Genomic DNA, 11,706 nt, shown 5'->3' with positions numbered 1-11,706 from the left:
CCTGGACGCATATTTCCATGGATTTTATTTCTGATCTTCCTGTTTCTCAGAAGATGTCTGTCATCTGGGTGGTTTGTGACCGGTTTTCTAAGATGGTCCATTTGGTACCGTTGCCTAAGTTGCCTTCCTCCTCTGATTTAGTTCCATTATTTTTTCAGCATGTGGTTCGTTTGCATGGTATTCCGGAGAATATTGTGTCTGACAGAGGTTCCCAGTTCGTTTCCAGGTTTTGGCGGTCCTTTTGTGCTAGAATGGGCATTGATTTGTCTTTTTCTTCAGCATTCCATCCTCAGACAAATGGCCAAACGGAGCGAACCAATCAGACCTTGGAAACCTATTTGAGATGCTTCGTGTCTGCTGATCAGGATGATTGGGTGACCTTTTTGCCGTTGGCCGAGTTTGCCCTTAATAATCGGGCTAGTTCGGCTACCTTGGTTTCGCCTTTCTTTTGTAATTTTGGTTTTCATCCTCGTTTTTCTTCAGGGCAGCTTGAGCCTTCTGACTGTCCTGGTGTGGATTCTGTGGTGGACAGGTTGCAGCAAATTTGGACTCATGTGGTGGACAATTTGACGTTGTCTCAGGAAAAGGCTCAACGTTTTGCTAAGGCTACGTTCACATTAGCGTTAAGCTAATGTGCGTCGGGTTTGCGTCGGCGACGCAGCGGCGACGCATGCGTCATGCGCCCCTATACTTAACATGGGGGACGCATGCGTTTTTTTTGTTGCGTTGTGCGACACATGCGTCTTTTTTGCCGCAAGCGTCGGACCAAGAAAACGCAACAAGTTGCATTTTTCTTGCGTCCGATTTTCGGCAAAAACCGACGCATGCGTCGCAAAACGCAGCGTTTTTGCGTGCGTTTTGACGCGTTTTTGCGTGCGTTGTGCGTTGCGTCGCCGACGCAACGGCGCACAACGCTAGTGTGAACGTAGCCTAACCGTCGTCGGTGTGTTGGTCCCCGGCTTCGTGTTGGGGATTTGGTCTGGTTGTCTTCTCGTCATGTTCCTATGAAGGTTTCTTCCCCTAAGTTCAAGCCTCGCTTTATTGGGCCTTATAAGATTTCTGAAATTATCAATCCGGTGTCTTTTCGTTTGGCCCTTCCAGCTTCCTTTTCCATTCATAATGTGTTCCATAGATCCTTGTTGCGGAGATATGTGGTACCTATGGTTCCCTCCGTTGATCCTCCTGCTCCGGTGTTGGTTGAGGGGGAATTGGAATATGTGGTGGAGAAGATTTTGGATTCTCATTTTTTGAGGCGGAAGCTTCAGTATCTGGTCAAGTGGAAGGGTTATGGCCAGGAGGATAATTCTTGGGTTGTGGCCTCCGATGTTCATGCTGCCGATTTGGTTCGTGCTTTCCATTTGGCTCGTCCTGATCGGCCTGGGAGCTCTGGTGAGGGTTCGGTGACCCCTCCTCAAGGGGGGGGGTACTGTTGTGAATTCCGTTCTGGAGCTCCCTCCTGTGGTTGCTAATGGTATTTTTGTGAGTTCTGCCCTTGGGCTCCCTCTGGTGGTTTCGAGTGGAACTGCTGCTCCTTTGGGTAGCTGTGGCAGCTGCCTTCACTAATCGCCGTGCCTGGGTTTGTTATTTAAACCTGCTCTGGGCTTTAGTTCATGCCAGCTGTCAATGTTCTTGGTTGGATTTGGTTCTCTCTTTGGATTTCTCATATGGCCTGTCCTTGTCAGCAAAAGATAAGTTTTTGCTAGTTGTCGTTTGTCCATTTGCTTGGACTCTATTGCTCTGCAAATATGTCTCTTTTTGTCCAGCTTGTCACTATGTCATATTCAGGCTAGCTGGAAGCTCTGGGAAAGCAGATTTGCCCCTCCACACCGTGAGTCGGTGTGGAGTTCATTTTTGTAAACTCTGCGTGGATTTTGTAGTTTTTAATACTGACCGCACAGTATCCTTTTCTCTCCGTCTATCAAGTTTAGTATTGGCCTCCTTTGCTGAAATCTGATTTCATTTCTGTGTACGTCATTTCCCTCTTCACTCACAGCCAATATTTGTGGGGGTTGTCTTTCCCTTTGGGGTTTTCTCTGAGGCAAGATAGCTTTCTATTTCCTTCTTTAGGGGTAGTTAGTTCTTAGGCTGTGAAGAGGTGTCTAGGGAGAGTCAGGAACATCCCACGGCTATTACTAGTGTTGTTGTTAGGATTAGGGACTGCGGTCAGTAGAGATACCACCTTCTCAGAGCTCGTCCCATGTTGCGTTTTAGCCACCAGGTCATATCAGTGTGGCCTCTTAACCACCAGGTCATAACAATATAGACTGTTATTGCGAGTCAGGTAGGTTAAAAAAATTTACAAATAATCATTGTATGGGCTCACTTACCATATCACTGCTCTCTTACAGAATGCAGGCAGCAGTTGCATAGATAAGAGAGGGTACTACTGGGTAAAGAGGATGAATGTGTGGGCTCAGGGTGAATGTGTGGGCTCAGGATACCAAATATGATTGAAGACCTAAGTGTATCAGTGTTTAACTATTTTAATCGGCCATATAACCTTCTTCTGTCTACTTGTCATAACAAATGTGGTTCATTGCCTCACAAAGTAGTGACAGGCTGATGTAATCCACCATAAAGGTGGGATATTTTAATCTACTTACAGCATTGGTTTTTATGGTTTTAATAGTTGGTCAAGTGGAAAGAGATAGATCTATCACTTAGAAAAAATGACTGTGTCATGTTTAAAAATCACCAAAATATTTGTTTGTGAACCACTTTTGTAAAGCTGGCATTCCTGAATGCCTCCGTTCCTCTCTCCCAGCAGAGATGCTGACTTACCACCCTGTCGTGTCCTGAATCTCAGCTGCAGAGTGTGCCGCTCCCCTGGCGGCGTGCTTAGGGTGCATGCTAAGGCACTCCCAATCTGTTAAAGAGACAGGAAGCTCAATCCTTTGTGTCTCCAGCCAATAGTTAGGAGACACTTAGTACTTAAGGCACCTTCAGCTGTAGGGAGGTGCCTGAGCAACAATTGTAGTTAGACAGTCTATAAGCTGCTTTCTTATGATCAGGTCCCAGTACCAGTCCAGTTAAACCTGTACCAGTTCTTCTACCCTGTTCCCATCTTGTCCAGCAGTGCCTGATCTCAAAACCTCTCCAGTGCTACCTGAACTTACTGCTCCAGGACAGATCCTGGTACCGTGGCAGCTGAACCCAAGGGTCAAGACAGTAGAATGGACTAGGAGTCCAAGACAGGACCGGGATTCAGGCACAGGTACCGCTGGAGCAGTTTCAGGATACAAAGGATCTAGTGAAAACTCAGGTAGTCACTTAGTTACGACCGTCCAGGCTCTCCCCAGTCCATGGTGCAGTGGGTCCACAATCCACAAGCGTGACAACTTTCATCTTCCAGCTCCAAAACGTCAGAGACTACATGAAACTGCAATGCATGTTGAAGCCACATAGGATGGTCAGGTAGATGCTATGTTACAGCTGTGACACAGCGGCAATTAACATTTAGCTTAACCCCTTCATGACCTTGCCGTTTTTTGCAATTCTGACCAGTGTCCCTTTATGAGGTAATAACTCAGGAACGCTTCAACGGATCCTAGCGATTCTGAGATTGTTTTTTCGTGACATATTGGGCTTCATGTTAGTGGTAAATTTAGGTCGATAATTTCTGAGTTTATTTGTGAAAAAAACGGAAATTTGGCAAAAATTTTGAAAATTTCGCAATTTTCACATTTTGAATTTTTATTCTGTTAAACCAGAGAGTTATGTGACACAAAATAGTTAATAAATAACATTTCCCACATGTCTACTTTACATCAGCACAATTTTGGAAACAAATTTTTTTTTTGCTAGGAAGTTATAAGGGTTAAAATGTGACCAGTGATTTCTCATTTTTACAACAAAATTTACAAAACCATTTTTTTTAGGGATCACCTCACATTTGAAGTCAGTTTGAGGGTTCTATATGGCTGAAAATACCCAAAAGTGACACCATTCTAAAAACTGCACCCCTCAAGGTGCTCAAAACCACATTCAAGAAGTTTATTAACCCTTCAGGTGTTTCACAGCAGCAGAAGCAACATGGAAGTAAAAAATGAACATTTAACTTTTTAGTCACAAAAATGATATTTTAGCAAAAAATTTTTTATTTTCCCAAGGGTAAAAGGAGAAACTGGACCACGGACGTTGTTGTCCAATTTGTCCTGAGTACGCTGATACCTCATATGTGGGGGTAAACCACTGTTTGGGCGCACGGCAGGGCTCGGAAGGGAAGGAGCGCCATTTGACTTTTTCAATGAAAAATTGGCTCCAATCTTTAGCGGACACCATGTCGCGTTTGGAGAGCCCCCGTGTGCCTAAACATTGGAGCTCCCCCACAAGTGACCCCATTTTGGAAACTAGACCCCCCAAGGAACTTATCTAGAAGCATAGTGAGCACTTTAAACCCCCAGGTGCTTCACAAATTGATCCGTAAAAATGAAAAAGTACTTTTTTTTCACGAAAAAATTATTTTAGCCTCAATTTTTTCATTTTCACATGGGCAACAGGATAAAATGGATCCTAAATTTTGTTGGGCAATTTCTCCTGAGTACACCAATACCTCACATGTGGGGGTAAACCACTGTTTGGGCACATGGTAAGGCTCGGAAGGGAAGGAGCGCCATTTGACTTTTTGAATGAAAAATTATCTCCATCGTTAGCGGACACCATGTCGCGTTTGGAAAGCCCCTGTGTGCCTAAACATTGGAGCTCCTCCACAAGTGACCCCATTTTGGAAAGTAGACCCCCCAAGGAACTTATCTAGAGGCATAGTGAGCACTTTAAACCCCCAGGTGCTTCACAAATTGATCCGCAAAAATGAAAAAGTACTTTTTAATCACACAAAATTTCTTTTAGCCTCAATTCTTTCATTTTCACATGGGCAACAGGATAAAATGGATCCTAAAATTTGTTGGGCAATTTCTCCTGAGTATGCTGATACCTCATATGTGGGGGTAAACCACTGTTTGGGTGCACGGCAAGGCTCGGAAGGGGAGGCGTGCCATTTGACTTTTTGAATGGAAAATTAGCTCCAATCGTTAGCGGACACCATGTCGCGTTTGGAGAGCCCCTGTGTGCCGAAACATTGGAGCTCCCCTACAAGTGACCCCATTTTGGAAACTAGACCCCCCAAGGAACTTATCTAGATGCATAGTAAACACTTATAACCCCCAGGTGCTTCACAGAAGTTTATAACGCAGAGCCGTGAAAATAAAAAAATAATTTTTCTTTCCTCAAAAATGATTTTTAGCCCAGAATTTTTTATTTTCCCAAGGGTAATAGGAGAAATTGGACCCCAAATGTTGTTGTCCAGTTTGTCCTGAGTACGATGATACCCCATATGTGGGGGTAAACCACTGTTTGGGCGCACGGCAGGGCTCGGAAGGGAAGGCACGCCATTTGGCTTTTTGAATGGAAAATTAGCTCCAATCATTAGCGGACACCATGTCGCGTTTGGAGAGCCCCTGTGTGCCTAAACATTGGAGCTCCCGCACAAGTGGCCCCATTTTGGAAACTAGACCTCCCAAGGAACTAATCTACATGTGTGGTGAGCACTTTGAACCCCCAAGTGCTTCACAGAAGTTTATAACGCAGAGCCGTGAAAATAAAAAATAATTGTTCTTTCCTCAAAAATTATGTTTTAGCAAGTAATTTTTTATTTTTGCAAGGGTAACAGGAGAAATTGGACCCCAACAGTTGTTGCCCAGTTTGTCCTGAGTACGCTGGTACCCCAAATGTGGGGGTAAACCACTGTTTGGGCGCACGTCGGGGCTTGGAAGGGCGGGAGCACCATTTGACTTTTTGAACGCAAGATTGGCTGGAATCAATGGTGGCGCCATGTTGCGTTTGGAGACCCCTGATGTGCCTAAAACAGTGGAAACCCCTCAATTCTAACTTCAACACTTACCCCAACACACCCCTAATCCTAATCCCAACTGTAGCCATAACCCTAATCACAACCCTAACCCCAACACACCCCTAACCACAACCCTAACCGCAACACAACCGTAACCCTAATTCCAACCCTAATCCTAACCCTAATCCCAACCGTAACCCTAATCCCAACCCTAACCACAACTGTAACCCCAACACACCCCTAACCCTATCCGTAACCCTAACCACAAGCCTATTCTTAACCCTATTTCCAACCCTAGCCCTAATTCCAACCCTAACCCTAAGGGTATGTGCCCACGTTGCGGATTCGTGTGAGATTTTTCCGCACGATTTTTGAAAAATCTGCAGGTAAAAGGCACTGCGTTTTGCCTGCGGATTTACAGCAGATTTCCAGTGTTTTTTTGTGCGGATTTCACCTGCGGATTCCTATTGAGGAACAGGTGTAAACCGCTGCGGAATCCGCACAAAGAATTGACATGCTGCGGAAAATACAATGCAGCATTTCTGCACGGAATTTTCCGCACCATGGGCACAGCAGATTTGGTTTTCCTTAGGTGTACATGGTACTGTAAACCTGATGGAAAACTGCTTCGAATTCGCAGCGGCCAATCCGCTGCGGATCTGCGGCCAATCCGCTGCCAATCCGCTGCGGATCCGCGGCCAATCCGCTGCCAATCCGCTGCAGATCCGCGGCCAATCCGCTGCGGATCCGCTGCAGATCCGCGGCCAATCCGCTGCGGATCCGCGGCCGATCCGCTGCGGATCCGCTGCCGATCCGCTGCGGATCCGCGGCCGATCCGCTGCGGATCCGCTGCGGATCCGCAGCCGATCCGCTGCAGATCCGCAGCCGATCCGCTGCGGATCCGCGGCCGATCCGCTGCGGATCCGCTGCGATCCGCGGCCGATCCGCTGCGGATCCGCGGCCGATCCGCTCTGTGTGCACATGCCATAACCCTAACCCTAACCCTACCCGTAACCCTAACCCTACCCCTAACCCTACCCCTAGTTCTAACCCTAACCCTAGTGGTAAAAGAAAAAAAAATATTTTCTTTATTTTATTATTGTCCCTACCTATGGGGGTGATAAAGGGGGGGGTTTATTTATTATTTTTTTATTTTGATCGCTGTGGTAGAACCTACCACAGCGATCAAAATGTACCTGTAACGAATCTGCCAGCCTGCAGATTCGGCGGGCGTACTGAGCATGCGCCCGCCATTTTCCAAGATGGCGGCGCCCAGCGAGGAGACGGCCGGACACCGGGAGGATCGGTAAGTATGAGGGGGTGGTGGGGGGGTGGATCGGAGCACAGGGGGGGGATCGGAGGACGGGGGGAGCGGACAGGAGCACGGGGGAGCGGACAGGAGCACGGGGGAGCGAACAGGGGGACGGAGGGGGGTACCTGACAGAACGGACGACTGGGGAGGAGATCGGGGGCGGTGGGGGGGGCCAGTACATGATTTCCAGCCATGGCAGATGCTATTGCAGCATCGGCCATGGCTGGATTGCAATATTTCACCATTTTCATAGGTGAAATATTGCAAATTGCTCTGATTGGCTGTTGCACTTTCAACAGCCAATCAGAGCGATCGTAGCCACGTGGGGGCAAAGCCACCCCCCCTAGGCTGAAGTACAACTCCCCCTCTCCCTGCAGATCGGGTAAAATAGGAATTAACCCTTTCACCCGATCTGCAGGGATGCGATCATTCCATGACGCCGCATAGGCGTCATGGGTCGGGAAGGGGTTAACAAGCAATCATCTATTTTTGCAGTCAAAGCTATTTCCCTGCAAGACCATTGTGATCGGGTTAACAAGCAGTTAAAAGACTGCAGCTAAGATTCGCTGGAGTTTCCAGATGCTACCCAGCCGCTCCATGTGGCTTTACCCCTTAGATTCTGATACCACTCCTTTTAATTTTAGATATGTTTCAGACTTATTTGTATTTTATTTCCTTTAACATTTTATAAGAAGTACTGTCTCTGCATAGTCAGATACTGTAATATTTAACTGTATGCTGTAATATTTAAAGTAAATTGTCTGAGTTGATAGATGGTGACTAGGGTTGAGTGAAACGGATCGTTCATTTTCAAAAGTCGCCGACTTTTGGCAAAGTCGGGTTTCGTGAAACCCGACCCGAATCCAGCGTGGGATCGGCCACGTGGTCGGCGATCTTGGCGCCAAAGTCGCGTTTTGTATGACGCCTTCCCCGCCATTTTTTCAGCCAATTAAGGAGTGTGGGCAGCGTGATGACATAGGTTCCGGCCTGGTTTCTGCGGCGTCATAGAGCCATATTACCGTTTGGGCTGCAGTGATTTCCGCAGTCAAACACAACATATGCTTTGCACGGAGGGGAGAGAGGGGGGAGAGAGAGAGAGAGAGAGAGAGAGAATCCACATGGACTTGCATTGGGTTTCGTGTTCCGGTCCGGAACCTGACTTTACAGTAGAATCGGCCGATTTCACGCGATCCGACTTTCGAGAAGGTCGGGTTTCTCAAAACCCAACTCGATCCTAAAAAAGCAAAAGTCGCTCAACCCTAATGGTGACAGCTCTTTAAATGAGATCTGCAGTCATTAGTAACTAACAGAATTTCAATATCTGGTGAAAGTTACACGTTTAATTCAAAGTTTCTTTTTTGGTAGTGTAGAAATACAATCTTGCAGAGTTTGTTCACATAATACATTACTTGTGTAAGCCATTACAATTATGACAGGTCTCATCAAATGGATGCTGCAGTTTACAGTGCACAATGTGAAACTGTTAAATACAAAGAAATTCAGTGCAACCGCAGCCCCTGGAGATTGCCAAAAGCAATGTTCTAAAATGAGAGGTAATGCTTCTCTATTCTCACTGCAGTTAATAACATGCAAATGGGGGCTGCTGCTTTCCTTGTAGGAACAAGGTGCCTTTGTGAATACTGGCTGTGCTATAGTAGATATACTGTACATCATATTACCAAATTGTGACAACTGTATCTAAGTTTAGCCTGTCCTAAAAACATATTTACATGAGATGATGGAATCTTCCCCAGTTAATATTGTATTGTGTTGACAAAGTCCATGTCCTCATATGGACAGTGTACATTTTAGCAGGACGTTGACATACTGGGTCATCTATAATAAAAATCTGTGTCAATAGACAGATTAGTTTTCACCATTAAGTTCTCTATTCAGCTATTGTTTCTGTTCTCATCTATGTGTACTTAAAGTGGTTTGAAATTTATTCTCACGGTGTCTAGTGTGGTGAAAAACCCTACTATCACCTCCCCGACCATAGAGCTGATTCAGCATAGTGGAGAGAAGCAATCCAACTGAAATGTCTGGTTAACGGGATAAAGCCTATCGTGGTATATATTTTCCTCAGCATTGAACACAGATCATATTTTGTCTTGATCTTTCATCAGTACCTGAGTTACACCCCCCCATGATGACCTCACATGGGCCTAGTTATGGGATGTCCTCAGCCCTTCAGGATTTTATGAAATTCCCAACTTTTGCTTTAACTTCATTCCTGATGATCACAGAAATTCGAGATCGACACCATTATTTTTTGGGGATTTTACTATTACTCAGAGATCAAAGATGACATGGCTGTTGTCAGCGGTCTGTCCACTACTAATTTGTGACTTATAAGCAGGGTGTTACAGTTATGAAAAAACATGCATGTTCTTCCCTGATTCATCCTGAAACTGAAAATGTATGTCCCCTCACTTTCGGATCTATATGGACTCCAATATTTCTAACGTTCTTACAGAGACATACGCCTGGGTGAATGTATAGCATTTGCCTGTCAGGAAACAGCAGTGTCACTGTGGACAAAGCCATTTCTATTCTGCTATCTATGTGTAAACACAAGTACCTTTGTTCCAATTCTCTGAAAAGACCTTTTCCTGTATTAATTGTTTGTCCAATCTGTAACGATTAGTCCACCCACAATAGTCATCCTCGTTCAGTCACTTGGGCACTGCCAGGTTCTTTCAAATCAAAAAGGGGCTGCTTGTATATTAATTAAAATTGTCACTTCAAACTAAACCCAACTTCTTACTCCTTTACGTCCTTTGTACTTTGAGTCTCAGAAATTCAGATTGTCAGCTATTTACTTTATAACTGGAAATCTGTGTGAGAAGGAAGGAGAGAGGTGGGTGAGTGCCCCCTTCACTAGAGGCTTAGAGATTTTAATATTTTCTATGAAGGAGAGTATAAATATATATATATATTGTAAGGAGGCTAATGGCCGCATAATCAATGAGAGGTATGTGTCACAAGAGAGTGCTGCTCTCTGTGATGTAACCCGGAGTATTTTCTTTAGTGCACGTAAGCAATAAGAGGTTTGTTTGGTGCACCTGGGTCCGGGTTGCGGGTAGTTATGAAAGATGGGCCGGTCTGACTACCCACATACCTCACCTCTGGGTGTGGTTTCAACTTATGTAATGGAGGCTGTTGTTTGGCACATGGTCTGTGTGTTGGGAGGGAGAAGGCCTCCTGTGTGTGTGGCTCCAGACCGAGCCTGAGTACTGGACATTACTCCAGCCTGTGTACCCACAGGCCTGGCACAGTAGAGCCCTGCTATGGACATTTTTGCTTTGTTTTTCCCTGCTCTAAAGGCTGTTTACCTTTTGTTGGTGCTTCTGGGTTTATGAAGCAAATAAACCCACAGGAACTTTTAAAGGAACGTGCCTCCCGTTTTTCTCCCATTGCACCTGAATGAGTACAACTCTTACAATATATACTGTATATATAAATATATATATATATATATATATATATATATATATATATATATATATATATATTTATTATCCCACATGGGCCCAATTGAGAAAAATAAATGTTAACATGAGGGAAACCTCTGTTATATGTGCATACAATTGCAGATGAATTACTATGGAAACATGATTTATTACTTTAAAAAATATTTATTAAGTCAGGATAAGGTTACCCAGCAGAGTTTTTGCATATACAAGATTGGTTTAGATGGGTTTTTTTTTTACCACATCACTCAAATTTAATAGTCTAATATGATCAATATGGAACACCTGTGCTATGACCCTACTAAACAACATGCTATAAAAAGCAAACTGTCAAAACCATGCATATTCATGCAAAAACAGATAAGTATTATTGGTTTGTTTTTGAAACTATGTACCGTATATACTCGAGTATAAGTCGAGAATTTCAGCCCACTTTTTTGGGCAGAAAGTCCCCCTCTCGGCTTATACTCGAGTCATACCCAGGGGTCGACAGGGGAGGGGGAGCGGGGGCTGTCTAATAATACTCACCTGCTCCCATCACGGTCCCTGCAGGTCCCTGCTTTCCCGGCGCTGCAGTTTCTTCCTGTAGTGAGCGGTCACATGGTACCGCTCATTACAGTAATGAATATGCGGCTCCACCTCCCATAGGGGTGGAGCCACATATTCATTACTGTAATGAACGGTAACTGTGACCGCTCACTACAGGAAGAAAATGCGGCGCCGGGGAACAGACGTGCAGCGACGGCGCCAGGAGCAGGTGAGTATGACGGGGGCAGTGCGCGATATTCACCTGCTCCTCGTTCCACCATCGATGCCGCTGTGTCTTCCGCAGTGACGCTCAGGTCAGAGGGCGCGGTGACGCGATTAGTGCGCACCACCCTCTTCCTGAACGTCGGTGCAGAGGATGGGAAGACACAGTGGCGGTCAGCGGTGGAATGGGTTGCAGGTGACTATAGCAAGTGCCGGGAGCCGGAGAGGTGAGTATGTAATTTTTTTATTTTTTAATCGCAGCAACAGCATATGGGGCAAATATCTGTATGGAGAATTTTATGTGGCCATGTGCAGCATGATAT

This window comes from Ranitomeya variabilis, chromosome 2 (genome assembly GCF_051348905.1).
Source record: "Ranitomeya variabilis isolate aRanVar5 chromosome 2, aRanVar5.hap1, whole genome shotgun sequence".
In the NCBI taxonomy this organism is placed as follows: domain Eukaryota; kingdom Metazoa; phylum Chordata; class Amphibia; order Anura; family Dendrobatidae; genus Ranitomeya; species Ranitomeya variabilis.
This window is presented reverse-complemented; position numbering follows the sequence as displayed.